Below are 18,489 nucleotides of genomic sequence, written 5' to 3'. Positions count from 1 at the left end.
TGCACGTCATTCACAGCTGGTTCCACTTGCAGGTTCACGTGGCCATGCAAACGTTCACCTGATGATATTATACTATAATATAAGATATGTGTTATACTATTGCAAATATTGCAAACAAAGCTATTATGGCTTGTACTAATAATTATGTTCATAGTTTATTAATGTTTTTGAATTATTTTGAGGCTAAATCATTTAGTCCAGTTTTATATATATATATATATATATATATATATATATATATATATATATATATATACATATATATATATATTATAGCTTTATAGTCCATACACACTTCCACATCCAAACCAGAAAAATGCGACATCAAGTTTAATCACGCACAAATAATCAGAACACACGTGTTAACCTTTGCTTCAGTTTCCACACTGTAGGCGGGACAAACTTATACCTACGGGACAAACTTGTACATTTATTACCAATTTCCTTTCTGCTCCGATCGCCAACACCTGCTCAGAGCCAACAAGTTTTTCAAGATCTACTCTACTCTTATAACATATGTAAAAAATACCACCGACCATGTACAGCAGGGGTATTCAACTAAAATTTCAAGAGGTCCAGTCAGAGAACACTTCCTCAAGCAAAGGTCCGTACGAGGTCCGTGCGAGGGGGGGTGCTGTCAGAGTTTTGTGCGTGCGGTGATTCTCTAGTTCACTCCTCTCATTTCCTTCCCTCTGTTTGTGTGTGTAGGTGTGTGTGAATCGCCACCCTTCGTGAAACAGAGCGGAGCCAATGTGAATATGCAAAGCTAAAAAATAAATTAAAAATGCGCCGTTAAAATAGAAGTACCGGTCCGGGTCCGGAGTCGGACCGCGGTCCACCTGTTAATGACCCCTGATATACAGTATATGCCCATCACACTTTAATTAACATGAAGGCCTCAATTACAGGTTCCTACACTGTGGTATAGAGGGCAAAATGTATGTTCTGGTAAATCAATGTATTTAGAAAAAAACAAACAAACTGAATTCTTGAGAGAGAGAAAGAGAAAGAGAGAGAGAGAAGACAGAGAATTTAGATTTATTTAGATTTATTTAGATTTATTTAGATTTTTCAAAAAAACACTTTATTAACATATTTTTAATTTGTACAATTAAAAAACTTTAAAATAAAGTGCTTAAAACAAGGAATACAAATATACACATTTAACTCATCATAAACAATCATTTTTGTATCACTACCCTTCTAAGGCACAACATGGGTCAAAAAATGACCCTCATCAACCCACAAAGCCACCCCGTGTGAGTGCCTCCACGCCACACCCCGGAAATCAACTAATTCCATCATTCAATATTCCAATCATTCATCAAATTTCCCGTTCCCGATCAATCCAATCCACGGACCAGAACAGTTCCCTCACCACCACATCAGGTCCACACACACGGCCCAAAAACGATCCATGTGCGCCAGATGCGTCAAAAAATTAAAAATGAGACACACAACAACTACAACATCAAAAACAATTATTCCCGCAGCGATCCGAACCAAACAATACATCCAACATCTGAAATCTCTACTCGGCACCCTGCCCCACCCACACACACCACACATCACCGGCCAAATGATGCATGCTATGTGTGAGTGCGACACAGCGACATGCAAAGTTCCCAAACATCAAATGTACCGGCCGGTCCAAATCACCGCCAAAAATAACCATCCCCAACAATATCATTACCATAGCATGTCCCCTCCCCACCCCCATCACACCCGGCACTCACAGGCCACCAACGACCCACGTGTGCTAACCCGATGCAGCAACACAAAAAATAGTCTAGCTCAAAGATCAAGAAAGGGAAAATGAAAACAATGACCCGTAGCAACCAAAAACAAAACATTCAATGAACAGCAGGGACACCAAATGACCAAATAAATTGATCCCCAGAAACACAGCAAAGAAACACCCAGCCATGTACGAAACAACACCACAGGCCAACATGGGCCACTCTCGAACCATGAACCCCAGAAAGGGGTTTGCATAGGCTTGTGTTTCAAAGAGTTAAAAACACCCTGATAAAATGGAGGCAGCTCACTTACCCTTAACAATTTTGACTCAGTTAAAAACAGAGCAATGTCCAGCCCCAGGTTACTCAAGCGTCTGAGGATACAGCTGGCCACGTCTCTCCACACCAAATCAGCCGGACCGGTAAGCTATTTTTGTAAAAACTGGAGTCTAAAAGTGGCTGTTCGGCTGGCCAGGTGGACTAGGCCCTGTCTCCCCTCCTCTCTGGATAAATACAGCACCCCTTGTGGCACCCAGTGTAGACCATCCCAAAAATCTGCCATTTGTTTCTGTAGCTAAAAGGCCTGAGGGAGGGTCTACACAGGTCAGACGGTGCCACAGTTGAGATACTACAAGGTTGTTTAAAACCAAAACCCTGTCTTTAAAAGATATCTGAAGGAGCAGCCATTTCTATTTAGAAATCCTTCCCTCAATTTTTTCAGTGACGTTCTCCCAGCTCTTCTGGACTATATTTTCTTTTCCCAAAAACACACATGGATATTTTATTCCATTTCTTCTCCAGGTGGGCTCTGGGAAAGAACTGGGAGACTGCCACGCCACTCCCCGACAGTGAGGGCTTCACCTTTCTTCCAATTCACCCTCGCTGCCGATGCCGTGCTAAAATCTTTTAAGATATTGGTTAAAATAACTGCCTTCTGGCTTTCAATTACACCAGTGACATCATCCGCATAAGCTGATAAAACAATGCTGCTACTAAAACCAGGTAAAAACAGACCCTGTAGGTTGGAGCGTATTTTCCTGAGGAGAGTTTCAAGGGAGAGCGCATAGAGCATTCCTGACAGAGCACAGCCCTGCCGGACCCCTCAACACACTCCAAAAGGAGCACACAAACTACCATTGAACTTCAGCACACTCCCAACTTCACTGTACAACACCTTGATCTTAGCTATGAATCCAGGGCTGAACCCAAACTTCTTCATCACCTTCCAGAGGAAGTTGTGCTCAACCCGGTCGAAAGCCTTTTCCTGATCTAGAGAAATCAGACCAGTATTAATGTCCAATGAGCTGGCGACATCCAAAACATCCCGAATTAGGTAGACATTGTCTACCATGGACCATGGCACACAGTAGGTCTGGTCCCGGTATATGACCTGCTCCATAGCCCCCCCAGCCTGGTGGTCAGGACCTTGGTCAGAAGCTTGTAGTCCACACACAGCAAAGACACAGGACGCCAATTACCAATGTCCTGCGGGTTTCTCTTCTTAGGCAGAAGTGTTATTACGGCTCTGTGGCAGGACATCGGCATTGGAACCAGAGGCCAGGCTTTCATTAAAAACATCTAAAAGATTATTTGCTAAAATGTACCAGAAGGCTTTAAAAATCTTGACTGTGAGTTTGTCGATGCCGGGAGCTCGCCAGTCCCTGCATGGCCTGTAAAGCTACCTGTAGCTCCCGCATAGTCAACGGCCCCTCTAGCTGTGAGTTGGTCTCCTCTGAGACCTGAGGTAAACCAGGACCAGACCAGTGCACCCTGTACTTTAACGTCTAGCAGGTTGGCTAAAGTCATTTTCTTAACTTTGAGGATTTCAATATATCCTCGATCTCCTGTGGACATACTGACATTGAGGGTGTGCCATTGACAAAGCATTTTTATTTCAGTCTTACCATGGTCCCACCACTGCCTAAGACTGCTAAAATTACCCTTCTTCTGTCTAAAAACACTCCAGAAATAAATAAAATGCCAATATGCACTTTTTGGCTTAAAGTTTATAATAAAAACATTAAATAAAAGCAAGGAATTATCTGTAAAACCAGCTGGGATAATGCTGCATATTTTGAAAATATTTAAATTATGTTTAAAACATTAAATACGGTCTAACCTGGCTGAGGAAATCATATTCTCCCTAATGTGAGACCATGTATATTGTCTATCATCTGCGTGTATCCATCTGCGTGTATCCTTCTCCACACATCCAACAAACCATGGGAGTGGACCAGCTGCCTCAGAGCATTCTGGGACGCTGGATAGCTTTAACCATTTGCACCAGCTGCATGATTTTGGGCTCATTCAAAAGATAACTCTCTTATTGTTCTTGCAAAACAGTGAATAATCACTCCAAGTGCTTCTGGCACTGAGTAATAGTGGTCTGAATATACTGAATTTGAAGAAAATACACTCCGCCAGAATTTCTTTTTTGAAAAAGATGTCTGAAGATGGGTATAGCTGAAATACACAATAGAAACATAGAACCAAGTGTTATTAAGTTCACCACCAAATTTCAGATAAAAATGGATAAAAACTTAATTTATTAGACAGGTTGTCTAAGAGTAACACCAGATGTACACCAACTGTGCAATATGTACATGTACATATTATAATATTTATTAATAAATATTATTTTTATTTATTTATAAATAACTATTATATACCCATATTCCCTGCTAGTAGTAATCACACAGAGTAAGTGAAGTATAAATATTATTTTGGAAATAAATTGTATTTTGAAAAAACAAACTAAGTGAAGTGACGCATCTAACGAAAGAGGCGCTCGCTTTCTATACGATGCACGTGCCACCAGGACACTGAGCTGGTCCAGGGTCAGTCTGTAACAAAGGAAGTGGGTGGGCACTTTCTTATCAAGTTGACACTCATTGGCTCATGAAGGTTGTAAAAAACCCATCAAATCTCCGATTGGCTTAAATGAAGTGTCAATCTAATACTGAGAGCATAAAACCAGGATGTGTCTGAACCGTGATGAGTGCACGAGATATTCGTTATGACTGTTTATGATCACACAATGTAAAAATCGATCAGCTGATTTCACAGATTGCAACACCTGTTCATGGACTTTTATCGATGTGATGATGTTCACAGTGGATATCTTTTTACCGGAAACGAACGGGTGGACATCTGGTAATGCCTTAGGAGCGTCTTTTTCAAAATATTTCGGAAAAGAGGATATTTATGAGGCTTTATAGGTAAGTGGGCTCAAAGTTGTGATTTTGATTTTGAGTGTACTTGCTAGTTTGAGGAGCTGATTGTACTGCTGTTGTGATTTTCATCTCCATATTAAAATAGCACACGGTAAGAGGTAAAAAAACCAAACAAATATATTATTTAAAACACGCATCATCAAAATATATTTGTTTTTTTACTTTTACCACAAGTTTCTTTAATCTAAAAACCTCCTGGTCAGTGAAGCCAGATGCCTAAAAAAAACTATCAAATCTGGAAAGTAATCCACCACCTTTACACCATGTTGGTGCTGCTGTCCGACACACTCTCGTCCGTCTGTCCCTGCCTTCTCACAGTCTGTCCCTCTTCCCCAACTTTACTGTTTTTAGCATCATGCTTTCTTTGACCTTTTCTTACGTTTGGAAGCAGGTTTTTGCTATACTGTCTCCAGTGTTGCTGCTGCCTCTTCCTCCTCCATCTCTGCTTCCTCTACCTGCTCACTCCATTTACCCCTTTCTTTTCCTGCCATGTTTTCCTGCATGTTTTCTCTTCTGTCACCTCTGCCGGCTCTCCTCCCAAACCACCTTCCCTCTCTACCTGCACCTCTTCTCCATCTTTGTTTTTTATGACCTCACTTCCTCCTACTTCACCTGGACTATCTTGGTCCTTTTTTCTCCCATTATCTTTCCCCACACCACCTGAAATAACAACCATTAAATATTAACACCTCGTGCACCAGGGCTCGGACACAACTGGATAGGTTGGTGGAGATCCCCCTGCCGGAGCCACGGCTACCCTCAGCAGAGAGCCCTCTGCCGTAGCAGCCGCCACCCCTCCTGGACCAGACGGAGCTGGGTCCCCGCACCTCGGATAGGCTCTTGCGATGTGTCCCTCCTCTCCCAACCAAAACATTTCATGCCCTATGAGGTGGCAAAAATCACGTAATCATAATCATCTACTTTAACATGGAAGCGGAGGTTGAGCTCCACATCCCGGTTATTAAGAATCATATATAACTGTCTACGGTGAGACACTACATGTTTAAGTAACTGAGATTTACATCCAGACAGGATCTTTTTCACCGGAGAAACAACTTTCCCGTGTCTGGACAGCTCTCTGCTGAGAAACTACACAGGAAACCGGCTGAAATCTTTATGCCGTGTTTTCTCGTAAGCTTGGAGAATTTGGCGAGACACCGGCATGAGAACACCCCACACACACTACACCAAACTATCACCAGTAAATTAAGTTAAATTAACACCCATTATTAACAAAATTATCAAAAAGAAGAATCGAAAAAAGCACATGCTCAGCGTCTCACTCGCACACAAACTCCCAGCATGCACTCAGAGAGAGAGAGAGAGAGAGAGAGAGAGAGAGAGAGAGAGAGAGAGAGAGAGAGAGAGAGAGAGACAGACAGACAGACAGACAGAGAGAGATGCACCCTCTCCTCCCTCATGACTTCAGATGTCCCAACAGATATTCCGAGTATACCTTTATTTATTAAACAAAATTGACTTTTAGAATCTTGCAAATAGATGTGAGAACAGGAAGCAATGGGCTCGGAGCTGAAAGCCACATACAGAGTAGAGAAGTCATAAAGTATTGAGGGATGGACTCACATTGGTGGATTGGTTCGTACATAGGATATTGACAATAAAAAAACACGAGTCTGATCATCACAGTTGACATTATTAATGCTTCTGTTGTGCTTTAAACCCCTTTAAGCTATGAAATCACCTGTAGTATGAATACTGTTGGATTCAAAGGACATGTGCAGCCAATCATTTATTTCTTATGAATCGTGTAGCAGCCACTCGATAAACACTGTGCCGACGTCATACTATTTTGCTGTTACTATAATGCATATGTGTCGTATATGTGCTCCTGTACATTTGTATACGGTGTCTCCACACTGTCAGCAGTTATTCCATTTGAATATATGAACTTATCCAAATGAGAGTATTTATATTTCATGTCAGGGCACATGTCTGTATGTCAATTCCAACATGTGTAATTTATCATTAACCAGCAGCGGAGCATACAGTAGCTAACATGAACCTATGACTGTGAACATGAATCCCATTAACACGTGATAAAGAGGAAATGCATGGAGGACCCGCAGCTGCTGCGCAAATCAATCCTGTGGAATGAGCAGGAGCATGTGGGCTTTTTCTGTTTTCATAGTCTATTTTACATTTGTAGAATGATGTTCATGCAGTCATCATTTTTGGGCCGGGGTGTGTCGTGCGGAGGGGTCAGGAGTACATGATCCATGTTTGGATGTTGTGCTTTTGATTTCCTCCTCAACTGAAGACACAATGGTCCATTTTAATGTGATACCTAACCGTCAGCAGGTCCATGCATATTCATGGTGAGCCCAGACCGGGGTGGTGGTGGCGGTGACACTGGGGGTTGGGGAGATGTGGTTGTTGGGGGTGTCGCGGGGCGCGTGGGGGGGGGGGGGGCGTGCTTGTCGGAGTGTGTCACGTTTCCAGACCAGCGAATTTTTTTGATTAAAGTCCCTTATCCGTTTTATCATGCATATCCCCGCTCTGATTAAAGTGATCGGAGTCTGACACTCACAATGTCAGAGCAGGGAACCCGGGAGCACCTCGCCCCCCCCCCCCTCTGACTCTCCCTCTCTCTCTCTGTCACTCTCTCCATATCTATGTCTCTTTATTCCCCCCCCCCCTTCCTAATGCATGCTTGGAATGTGTAAACCCGAAGCTGGAGATAGTGGCGATGCTGTTGTCCCTCTGACACCACTATAGAGTATACATCGGCCTTTAAACTGTTAACAAACACCGCTGGATGCACGTATGACACATCCCTGCATTGTTTACAAGTCAGTTAAAAAGCTACTGAAAGCTTATGCCGAGGATGATCTTCTTTTCTTTGCCCTTCCTCATTAAATTTAGAATCCAATTCAGTATTCCTGTGATTTAAACTAAAGGACACAGTGTACTTAAAGTCGTGGCTCCTTTGGAACTCTTACCCTTTATACTCATATCGGTGGTCACCTTGGACACCTTAACAAAGCACCAAGACCAACCAATTTAGTCCTGGATTTGATTAGTTGTATGTGTTATTACATAATGTGTGCTCTAGTTAGTTAATAGTTTTTATATCAGTTACAGTTACATTGTGTCACAGTATATTTATTTTGCCTTTAAAGCTGTATAGTTTTTTGGCTTTATTAAATTGTGTGTCCACCTGATGAATCCAATGCTAATATTCCCTGTGCTCTTCTCTTGTTCCTCTACGTTCAGCAGCTTGTCTCTAACTGAGTCTGCTGTGAGCTGCTGAGTAGGTCGAGTATAGTGGCTTCAGCAGAGCTTTTTCTCTTTTCAACAACAAACAAAACAATAAGCTGAAAGACACCAAAAATAATCAGTCAAGTTAAGGTGGAGAGGCAGGTATTCAAAAAGAACTTCTGGAAAACACATTACCTCCACTGTAGGCGTTATTTTATTACAGTACAGATACCACAGTACTTAGAGCAGCACACACAATGACTGTACAACATAAGAAATATTCGAGTAACTTTATATATGTATACATAATTATAGTTGGTTTCCTTAACTTGATTACATCAGGCACACAGTAAATATCACTAACTCTACAGCCAGGTATCATTTCTATATGTTACACATGGTTTCACGTTGCTCTTTTTAGTTCATTCATTATAGATCAAGGGATTTTCAATGCAGTGTTTGTCACCAGCAGTGCAAAACATTTAAATTTTACGCTTAAAGGAAACGTTACATGTAATCTATTGAGGTACCGTATGAACTGATGCTGTCATGGACACTGTGTAGATTATTGTTTTCTACTTTATTGATATACTCATAGTGGTTACTAGTTTATAAATGTATATTTCTGGTAAAATAACAAAACAACTTTTGTTGTTTGCTCCTGTTCTTTTATAAAAAGTGTTTGTTTGATAACAAATCTGAGCAAACAATAACAAAAGTTTACTTTCATTCTTACAAATGCATACACATGGTGAGCTGAATTACAGCAGGAGTCTCATAGAATGTCACCCCGTGACGAAAGGATGCATGTGAAGTGCACTGGGAGTGGGCGGTTCACTTACACACACACACACACACACACACACACACACACACACACACACACACACACACACACACTCTTTGTTACCACACACACACACGCTTGATGAAACAGCTGGTCCAGACACAGCCGAGACTATCCAGTCGGAAATAGTAATTAATGGCATTAGAATATTGCACAGTTTGGTGCCATTGAGGGACTGGATGACTTTAAAATGTGTAAATCCACAAACTTATCTGACCTAGCGATGGGTGGCTTTCCACCCCCTCAGCTAAATAGATTAATTATCTGCAGGGCCTGGTGCTGTCATTGGAAGCCACATGGATATCAGATCAGGCCAGATACCGCTGGAAAGCATTCCTTCTGCTAATGATTACAGCACTGCTGCTGCTTACGAATGTGTTTACTCAGAGATTCCTGGCGCGAGATGCGGCTCATATGCATGTAGCTCATATAGTCGAGAACGGTTTTCGAAAAAGCATTGAGCTTAAGCCCATCTCATGCTGTACCTTACATTTATGTTATGCACTTTCATTGTAAAGAAGCTGAATCCCATGATACACATTCAACCACTTTTCAGTTTAACTGTACATGATACTTTCCCTGTGAATGTTATGTGCAGAAAGACTCAAGTGTACAGCGGTACGTATAGCACAAAGTATGTTGCGACACATTAAATCCCAGGACGAACAAATCATCTGAGATTTTGACAAGCAATATGGGGAAAAAAAGAAGAGGAAAAATAACAAGGCAAAAGAAAAAATATAGTCCAAAGTCCCAGAAAATGGAGAGAGCAAAGGATATCAGGGGTAAGTATTAGTTGTCACCCCATGATCAAATAGTGCAGGCCGGGAAGCGTTCGGAGAAAGCCTTCGCCCGGGCAAAAAGAAATATAAAGTCCAGATTTAATTCTGATACGGAGAAATAGAATTTCAAAGCTGGATGTCTTATCGTTGGCATGTCCCTTTGCCGGACTGATTTCCCTAGCAAAAGCCTGTCAGTGCTATTATGTTGAACATGGAACCAATTTACTGCACCGGCTAAACAGGGTTACCAGTGCTCTTGTACCTCCTAAATGTTTGAAGTTATCACACAGAGGGAAAAATAGCATTTTGAATGTTTGGGGAAGGAGGGGGGAGCGGGGGCTGCGGCGGGGCCGGCTCGGACGGGAGTGGACTGTAATTGAAAAGTATCAATCAAAAACAAGGCAAGGGCCAGGGAGGGGAAGCTATTATGTTAACCCAGTCCACCGGAGCACTGGAAGAGCCCAAATGCATTTCTTTTGTATCGGTAATGCTCCCCTGCTCTCGGAGCCTCTAAGCCCTGCGACCGGGGGCCTTGTATCTGCGGACGGACGACGGCTGGGAGGAGAAGGAGGAGATTATCAAGTGGAGCATGTGGCCATTACAGGCCTGTTTCGTGATGCTATCTGCCCTCTGAGATAAGCAACCCCCGGCTGGTCAGACGTTTCCAATTTCTATACATGAGAGATGAAGACCTTGCGCTTCTGCTCGCCTTCACCTTTTTTATGTTATTATATTTTTGCCCCGCCTCTAACACTTCCCGCTCTGTATATTACAAGTGTCCCTTCATGTGCTGACAGCAGGCTGGCTGACCTGCAGCCGCAAGTAAACAACTGAACTTCACAGAATGGCTTTGGTGTAGCGGGAGATAGAGATAAACCGAAGAGGAAGACCAAGAGGAGGAAGACGAGAGGTGGAGGATGAGCAGTAGATGCAAATCAAGTGCCTGTAAGACAAGAGGAAGTGGCTTTGACAAAGTTGCCTAAAACATATCTTAAGTATTTCCAAACCACAGCTCTATCTGTTGAATCACTTCCTTTTCTTTTGTACATCCACTTTAGCTGTCTGCTTCAATTATACAATATTCCCACTTCACAGCCATTTCTTTGTTTCTTCTTCTTTGAAAATTCTGAAATGCAAACTAGTTGGTTGAATGTGTATTTCTATCAAGAGGACCAGAACAAATGCATTTCATTTTATTGAACCACCCTTGTTGTGTTTTGGCCATGACTCAATCTGTTCTGATTAGGCTAGAGACAGGGACAACACACATATTCAAATGGGCTAGACCTCAAAGGGTCACTGAACAATTTCCTCTGTTCATGGAAAAAGGATATTGCTCAGCCATCGGTATTCCCTTGTGGCTTCCCCTTTTTTTTCTCCAAGGGTTTTAGAATAAATTCCTGGATGCATTAACATATAAGAAAGTACAAATGACATAGAGTATAGCCAGTGATTTTTCCCCAAATAGCCCTGAGTTAAGGACACCCTTAAGTCGAGGTCAAGCTCAGAGCCAGGGAAATTATGCATTCTTGCCTGGTCTGAAGCAAACTGTGGGTTCTCCATGTATTAAAATGAACTGTTTTACAAGTTTTATCCCTTAGAAATGGGACAGGATCCAGTGAGCCAATTTCTGTGGCGCTGTCATGGCGTGTGAAAAGAGCGGCGCATACATTTGAAAATCTCCTTCTTGGCATTTACATTGGAGAAAAGAGGAGAGACTGACACTGTAACTGTTGTCACTGATATTTTGTCAGTATCATTGAATAAAATGTTCACACATATTCTCATGTTAAAGAATATTGTGTCATCCACCAGTAACTTTGACAGATAATAGCTCCTACACCCCTATTATTGTCTTACCTACATGTACTTTAATCTCCATGATGACTAACAATATAATAGTACCAGCAGTGCTAGTCTGAAATGTCTATTTCTGCAACTTTTTGACCAACTGATACATGATTCCTGAAGGAGAATCCCAGAAGTGCACTTCAATTTAGCAAACTCCAAGGACCTAAACTTAATATTGGGCAACTGCTGTTCAAGGTTAAGAATTAACTATCAAGCTGAATAAATATGTTGTTTTAAGCCTTTGAACAACCAATGCTGTCATTAGCTCGTTAGCTTCATTTAGGGACAGATTGATAGGTAACGAGAAAGTGAAGGGTGGAGATAGCATGTTAGCTTAGAGAACATGAATGACGTACATTAAGTACCTGTTCAGATTAGTAGGCAGATTAGAAGGCTGGATACAGGCGTAGGAGGTGTTTGGGGCAAAGGTAACTCAAGAGGTATGCACTGGTAGAGGTGGAGGTAGAAAGGTAGATAGGCTGATATGTAAGTAGGAAGAAAGAGATGGAGGGAGGTAAAGTAGGTGTGTAGATGGGCAGGGATAGAGGAGGGTGTCAGACGGGCAGGCGGAGGGTTTTTAATTCAGATTTCATGTGGGCTCACTCAGCAGTCACTGGAGTCTAAAGTGACTCTGGGGAGCCTCACAGTTCTATATGCAAATAGAGCAACGCACCTGGCCAGTGGAGCAGGCCTGCTGAGAGGTTACTTATGCAAATCTGATTGAGTGAGAGCATATTGCCAGAGCACGAACAGGCATGTGTGCACGAGCATACACACACACATACCGGCAGTTATATTTCACTGGGGCTCTGGGACGCCATGTTCCCCCAGAATAGAGGTGAATAGAGGGAAAGGATAAAGAAGAGGACAACCGAGAGAGAGAGAGAGAGAGAGAGAGAGAGAGAGAGAGAGAGAGAGAGAGAGAGAGAGAGAGAGAGAGAGAGAGAGAGAGAGAAGGAGAATGACAAGACAGATAGATAAAGACTGGAGGTGGGACAGTGGAGGACAGGTGGAGGGAGACAAAGAGAGAAAAAATGTCAAAAGTGGGAAGAGAGGGAGAAGGAGTAAGTCAGGAAACTGTGAGAGAAGCATAATTCTTCTGGACATAATAGCATCTTTCACTCTCTCTGTCGTCATCCTCCCCCTTTCCCCCATTATGCCCTCCCATACAGCATGCTGAGAGCATGGGGGGGGGGGGGGCAGACACACGTGGGCACTAAGTAATTTCCTATGCACACTTTGTAAATGGGCTGTAATCCCAATATGGCCAACACCTCTCTCTTCCCCTCTCCCTCAGACGCTGGCATTAACCTGCTGATTAAGTAGTAGAGCTTGGCTGGGGCTCAATCTCAGTCTGATGCATGGGCCCATGATGTAGACAAATGACTAGAAATCACATTGGCATGAACAGGGCTCTCAGTCAGGCTGCCCCCCGGCTCAGGCCTGAGGCATAACACATTAATAAAGAGAGATTTAGTCTGTTGATGATTATTGATAACGCTGTGCATTATGTAAAATGCCAGCATGGATGAGAGGGGAACTTTGTGATGTTGTACAAAAGTGTTTTTAATGGTTAATGGAAATCTGTGCTTTTAAACAGCAGAGAAAGTAAGGTATCACAAAACAAGAGTAAAAGTATGCGTCTGCAGATGTTTCATATGGTTTCTTATACATATAAGTATAATATACTCACACCTGTAGCCCTACAACAACAATCAGAGGATGTGATCAAAGCCCTTTGTAATTGAAAAGTGTGTTCAAGCTTTTTAAACGATGAGTCAAAATTTTTTTAATGTCTTTTCTTTCGACCATATTGCCGTTAGATTAGGGAACGTTTTTTTCATTTTTAGTGAGGGAGAATTTTAAATCGTACATTTCCCTCCACTATGCACTATGGCCATAATGTGTGCTCAAACGGAGCACATTCCAGGTGGGACGCCTTCTGTCTGCTCAAACCCTCCACCATGTCCATCTCCTACATGCAAACCTGTCCAGGACTGTCGACAGTATGTTTCCATTATGATCGATGGGCCAGTGCGTAAATGCAGAGGACATACCATTTACTTTTACTACCCTGCCTCGGGTGTTTACTGCTCTTTTCTCAATGGCTGTTTATCACACAAGAAATATTATGTATTACACTCAGGAATAGAGCTGCCTTTTGTGTTTGCTATAAGGATCTAGAGCGCCTTCACTGACGGACATGAACATAACTGGAAGTTTATTAGATGGTATATAGAACCTATATAACGCAAGTTTTATATTGTTATAAATCAGTTTGCAAAGCTGTGAAACAGATTCAGACAGTTGTGAAGAGCTGGGTGTGAAAATGATGGTAACATTTGCATTGACTGACCTTTATATCACAATATACACTTGATACTCGGATGTATGGGAGATTGTCTCTAATAAAGCCAAATCATTGTTAAAGTGTCACTTTTGAAGGGTAGTGGATGATGATGTATTTATGATTAAGGGGTGAACTAAAAGAAATGTGCCTATACATAATACACTTCACATTCATTGGTCAGTTTAGTGGATACAGAAATAAACCGACCTGAATCTAGTTTAGACAACTACACCTTGACAGAAAGGATTGTGACTTAAGTCCACACTAAATCACAGTGAGTGGTGTCTCGAAATTAATGAAATGAAAATAATGATTTTGTGCCTTATGTTAATAACTAAATACAAAAATACATAACCAAGTACAACTACAGGCCATCGTATGAAGCCAGATGACTGATTTCAGTGGTTGTGACAAGGTTGTTTGCTTCCCCCCAACGACTTGTCCTCTGAAGTTCCAATAAAATAGAAAAGCTTTTGAAGCCTCGGCTACGCAGCACATCAGCAGAATTCCGGCATATTTCACAATTTCAGTGGCAGCTAAATGAATCGGAAAAGAGCGGCATGGAGTGAAGTGTCTGGCCGGCTGAAGCGACTCCCTCATTGTCGCACGGTACTTCGCTTTTGGTTTTACTTGAGTTCATTTTTCCACCACGCGCACCATCGTGCCTGGCATGAGTCACTCCATCTGACATCCATTGTGTTTAATTAGTTGTACCAAATGTTGGAGGAGATACTTGTCCTCAGTGTGCTAACATGTCAATTTGCTCTTTAGCATGTCTTTCGGAGTGATGAATTGGCTCTGACAAATTAATTTGATAAATCATAATTACTGTATATCCAACATAGATGGGAGGGTGGAGGGGTGGCTTTGGTCGGGAAAGATGCAATGACTTCTATAAATAATGTTTCAACCCTATTCAAAAGCGTGAGGATGCCCTAATCTGATGGAGAGATGTGGGTTATCAACTAATCTGATGATTTTTATTTTAAGAAAAAATGAATCACTAATGGATGCAATACCTCTTCAACTCAGATTCTTCCCTTTGAAAATGGATTTGTTTATGCTTCTCAACTGAGGGGTGAAAAACCAGCCAGTGAAGCCAGTGGAGGGAAAAATAATGCAGTGTCTAGCTAATAATAACGCAGCCTCTTTCTCATTAGTCAATGCCTCTTGCTCCAGTAATGGCCCAATTAAGTGAAACCAACCCTGGTCTTCTTTAGGTATGTCACAAATTGATTATCTCACCATGAGCAAACTGTGCTCCCAGATCACACATTACAAAGATTGTGTTTGTGCTCATGTCTGCCGTGGCCCAAACTGGGCTAATAAGCGACCGTTTTCATACTTGCTTAGGCTTTTGAGTGCTCATGCAAAAAAGCGGATGGGAGGGAATGGAAATCATATCCTCTTGTTTTCCTTTGTATGGAGTTATTTTGCATCGTTCTATACCTTGTGCTCTTCCTCTTCTGCCACGCCTGATGGTTTTATCCTATCATTTTCTAACTCTTGTCTTCTTCAGCTCTAGTTATTTTTCTTAACTTGTTAGGTGACCATGCCTGTGTTATTCTCATTTGTGTATTGACCTGAATGAGATTAGGAGATTGTGTCTCTCATTCACACTTGCTCCATGCAACTCTTCCTTGTGTTTGCAAACACCCAAGGAAGGAAACATTCCTCCGGTAAGGTGTTTGGAGGCATTTTTTAGATTGGTCAGCATTGTCCCAGAATGGCAGTGCACCTGATGATATGCCCTCTACCATTCCCATCCAAGGCTCATCCTCCCCTCCCTCCACTTCCCCCAGTCTCATCGCCAGCTGAACAACAACAGGGTCTCTGCCTTAGTGACTGACAGCCTCCCTAATTGTATCCACTCACTCATGACAATTTGATTAAAATATTACGCCAAAGTCTCACCCCCTGTTTGTTCCTCCTCTCCAAATCTAATTTTGATTTAAAAAAGAGAGATTACCTCCACGAGCATGACTGAGGATGCCATTAACTTCTACTTAATCTTTATTACTGTTGCGATTTTAACATATGTATGGCTTTCGTTTTGCTCCCTTTGTTTTTTTTCCCATATTATCCTCTTTTTCATCTCTCTTTTCCCTTTGCGAGTATCCACTGGGATACCGAAGTGCAATGTGTTGTCCAGAGGTTTGAGACCGAAAACCTGAAAGATGAGACTGAGTTGGAGTTTTGGAATTGGATAAACACCCCAAAAGCAAGGTTGGTACTACAGAACAGAGACAGGGACACTTCACAAACAGCATCAGTAAAGTTTACAATTAACACATTTCAAAGAGAGAGCAGTCAGGTCGCCTCGGGGTTGAAGACCTTCACCTTATAATTACAACATCCCTGGTTGTTGTTGCAGTCCGCCCAAAGAAAGTTGTTGCTGTCATCTCTCTACTGTGATTAAAGGCAAATGAAGGCAAAAAACATAGCTTGAAAAAATATTGCAAAAAGACCAGATGGAATCCAGATCCAAAGCTTGGTGGACCTGAGTCACTGAGGTACGTTGGCCCTGACAGCTCAACGCACTGCAATTTAAGAAACACTTGCAAATGAACAAAAGAAAAGCAAATGTAGAAAACACTTTGACAACATGTGCACAGCATTTAGAAGAAACACTGCAAAGCCAGACAACACATCCAAATATTAAAACACTGCCAGTCACACAGACAGAGAAGTTAGAAAGCAACAGGCTCCATGGAACTCACAAAGACAAACCTGGTATCAACTATTTGTATTAGTGGCTCACTAAGAGTATTGTTGAGTATCCATCAGTTGTGTTTGAAAATGAGCCAATGATTGACTTTTTTAAGTTTTCTGATTTATTCTGATACTATTTCAGATTCACTGTTCACTTAGCAATAGCCTTGCTAATAACTATCTACAGTATATCTCAAAAGTGAGTACACCCTTTAGATTTTTGCAAATATTCTGTTATATCCTTTCAAGGGATAACATTATCCTACTGAAACTTTGATATAACTTAAAGTAGTCAGTGTGCTGCTTGAATAACAGTATAGATTTATTGTCCTTTGAAAATTACTCAGTACACAGCTGTTAATGTCTAAACAGCTGGCAACAAAAGTGAGTACACCCCATAGTGAACATGTCTAAATTGTGCCCAAAGTGTCAATATTTTGTGTGACCACCATTGTTATCTAGCACTGCTTTAACCCTCCTGGGCATGGAATTCACCAGAGCTGCACAGGTTGCTTCTGGAATCTTCTTCCACTCCTCCACGACGACATCACGGAGCGCACGGATGTTGGACACCTTGCACTCCTCCACCTTCCTCTTGAGGATGCCCCACATGTGCTCAATTGGGTTTAGGTCTGGAGACATACTTGGCCAGTCCATCACCTTAACCTTCAGCTTCTTCAGCAAGGCCGTTGTCATCTTGGAGGTGTGTTTAGGGTCATTATCATGTTGGAAAACTGCCCTACGGCCCAGTTTCCGAAGAGAGGGGATCATGCTCTGCTGCAGGATGTCACAGTATATATTGGAATTCATGTGTCCCTCAATGAAATGCAGCTCCCCAGTGCCGGCAGCACTCATGCAGCCCCAGACCATGATGCTGCCACCACCATGCTTGACTGTAGGCAAAACACATTTGTCTTGGTACTCCTCACCAGGGTGCCGCCACACACGCCGGACACCATCTGACCCAAACAGGTTTATTTTGGTCTCATCAGACCACAGGACATGGTTCCAGTAACTCATGTTCTTGGATTCATTGTCTTCAGCAAACTGTTTGCGGGCTTTCTTATGCATCGGTTTCAGAAGGGGCTTCTGTCTGGGGCGACGGCCATACAAACCGATTTGATGCAGTGTGCGGCGTATGGTCTGGGCACTGACAGGCTGACATCCCACTTCTGCAACCTCTGCAGCAATGCTGGAAGCACTCGCACGTCTATTTTTGGAAACCAACCTCTGGATATGACGCTGAGCACGTGGACTCAACTTCTTTGGTCGACCCTGGCGAGGCCTGTTCCGAGTGGAACCTGTCCTGGAAAACCGCTGTATGATCTTAGCCACTGTGCTGCAACTCATTTTCATGGTGTTGGCAATCTTCTTATAGCCAAGGCCATCTTTGTGAAGCGCAATAATCCTTTTTTTCAGCCGCTCAGAGAGTTCCTTGCCATGAGGTGCCATGTTGTCCAGCATTCAGAGAGAATTGTGCCCAAAACACCAAATTTAACAGCCCTGCTTATCATTTACACCTGAATCCTTGTAACACTAACGAGTCACATGACACCAGGGCGGGAAAACAACATCATTGGGCACAATTAGGACATGTTCACTATGGGGTGTACTCACTTTTGTTGCCAGCTGTTTAGACATTAACAGCTGTGTACTGAGTAATTTTCAAAGGACAATAAATCTATACTGTTATTCAAGCAGCACACTGACTACTTTAAGTTATATCAAAGTTTCAGTAGGATAATGTTATCCCCTG

Source organism: Cottoperca gobio, chromosome 22, assembly GCF_900634415.1.
Source record: "Cottoperca gobio chromosome 22, fCotGob3.1, whole genome shotgun sequence".
In the NCBI taxonomy this organism is placed as follows: domain Eukaryota; kingdom Metazoa; phylum Chordata; class Actinopteri; order Perciformes; family Bovichtidae; genus Cottoperca; species Cottoperca gobio.
This window is presented reverse-complemented; position numbering follows the sequence as displayed.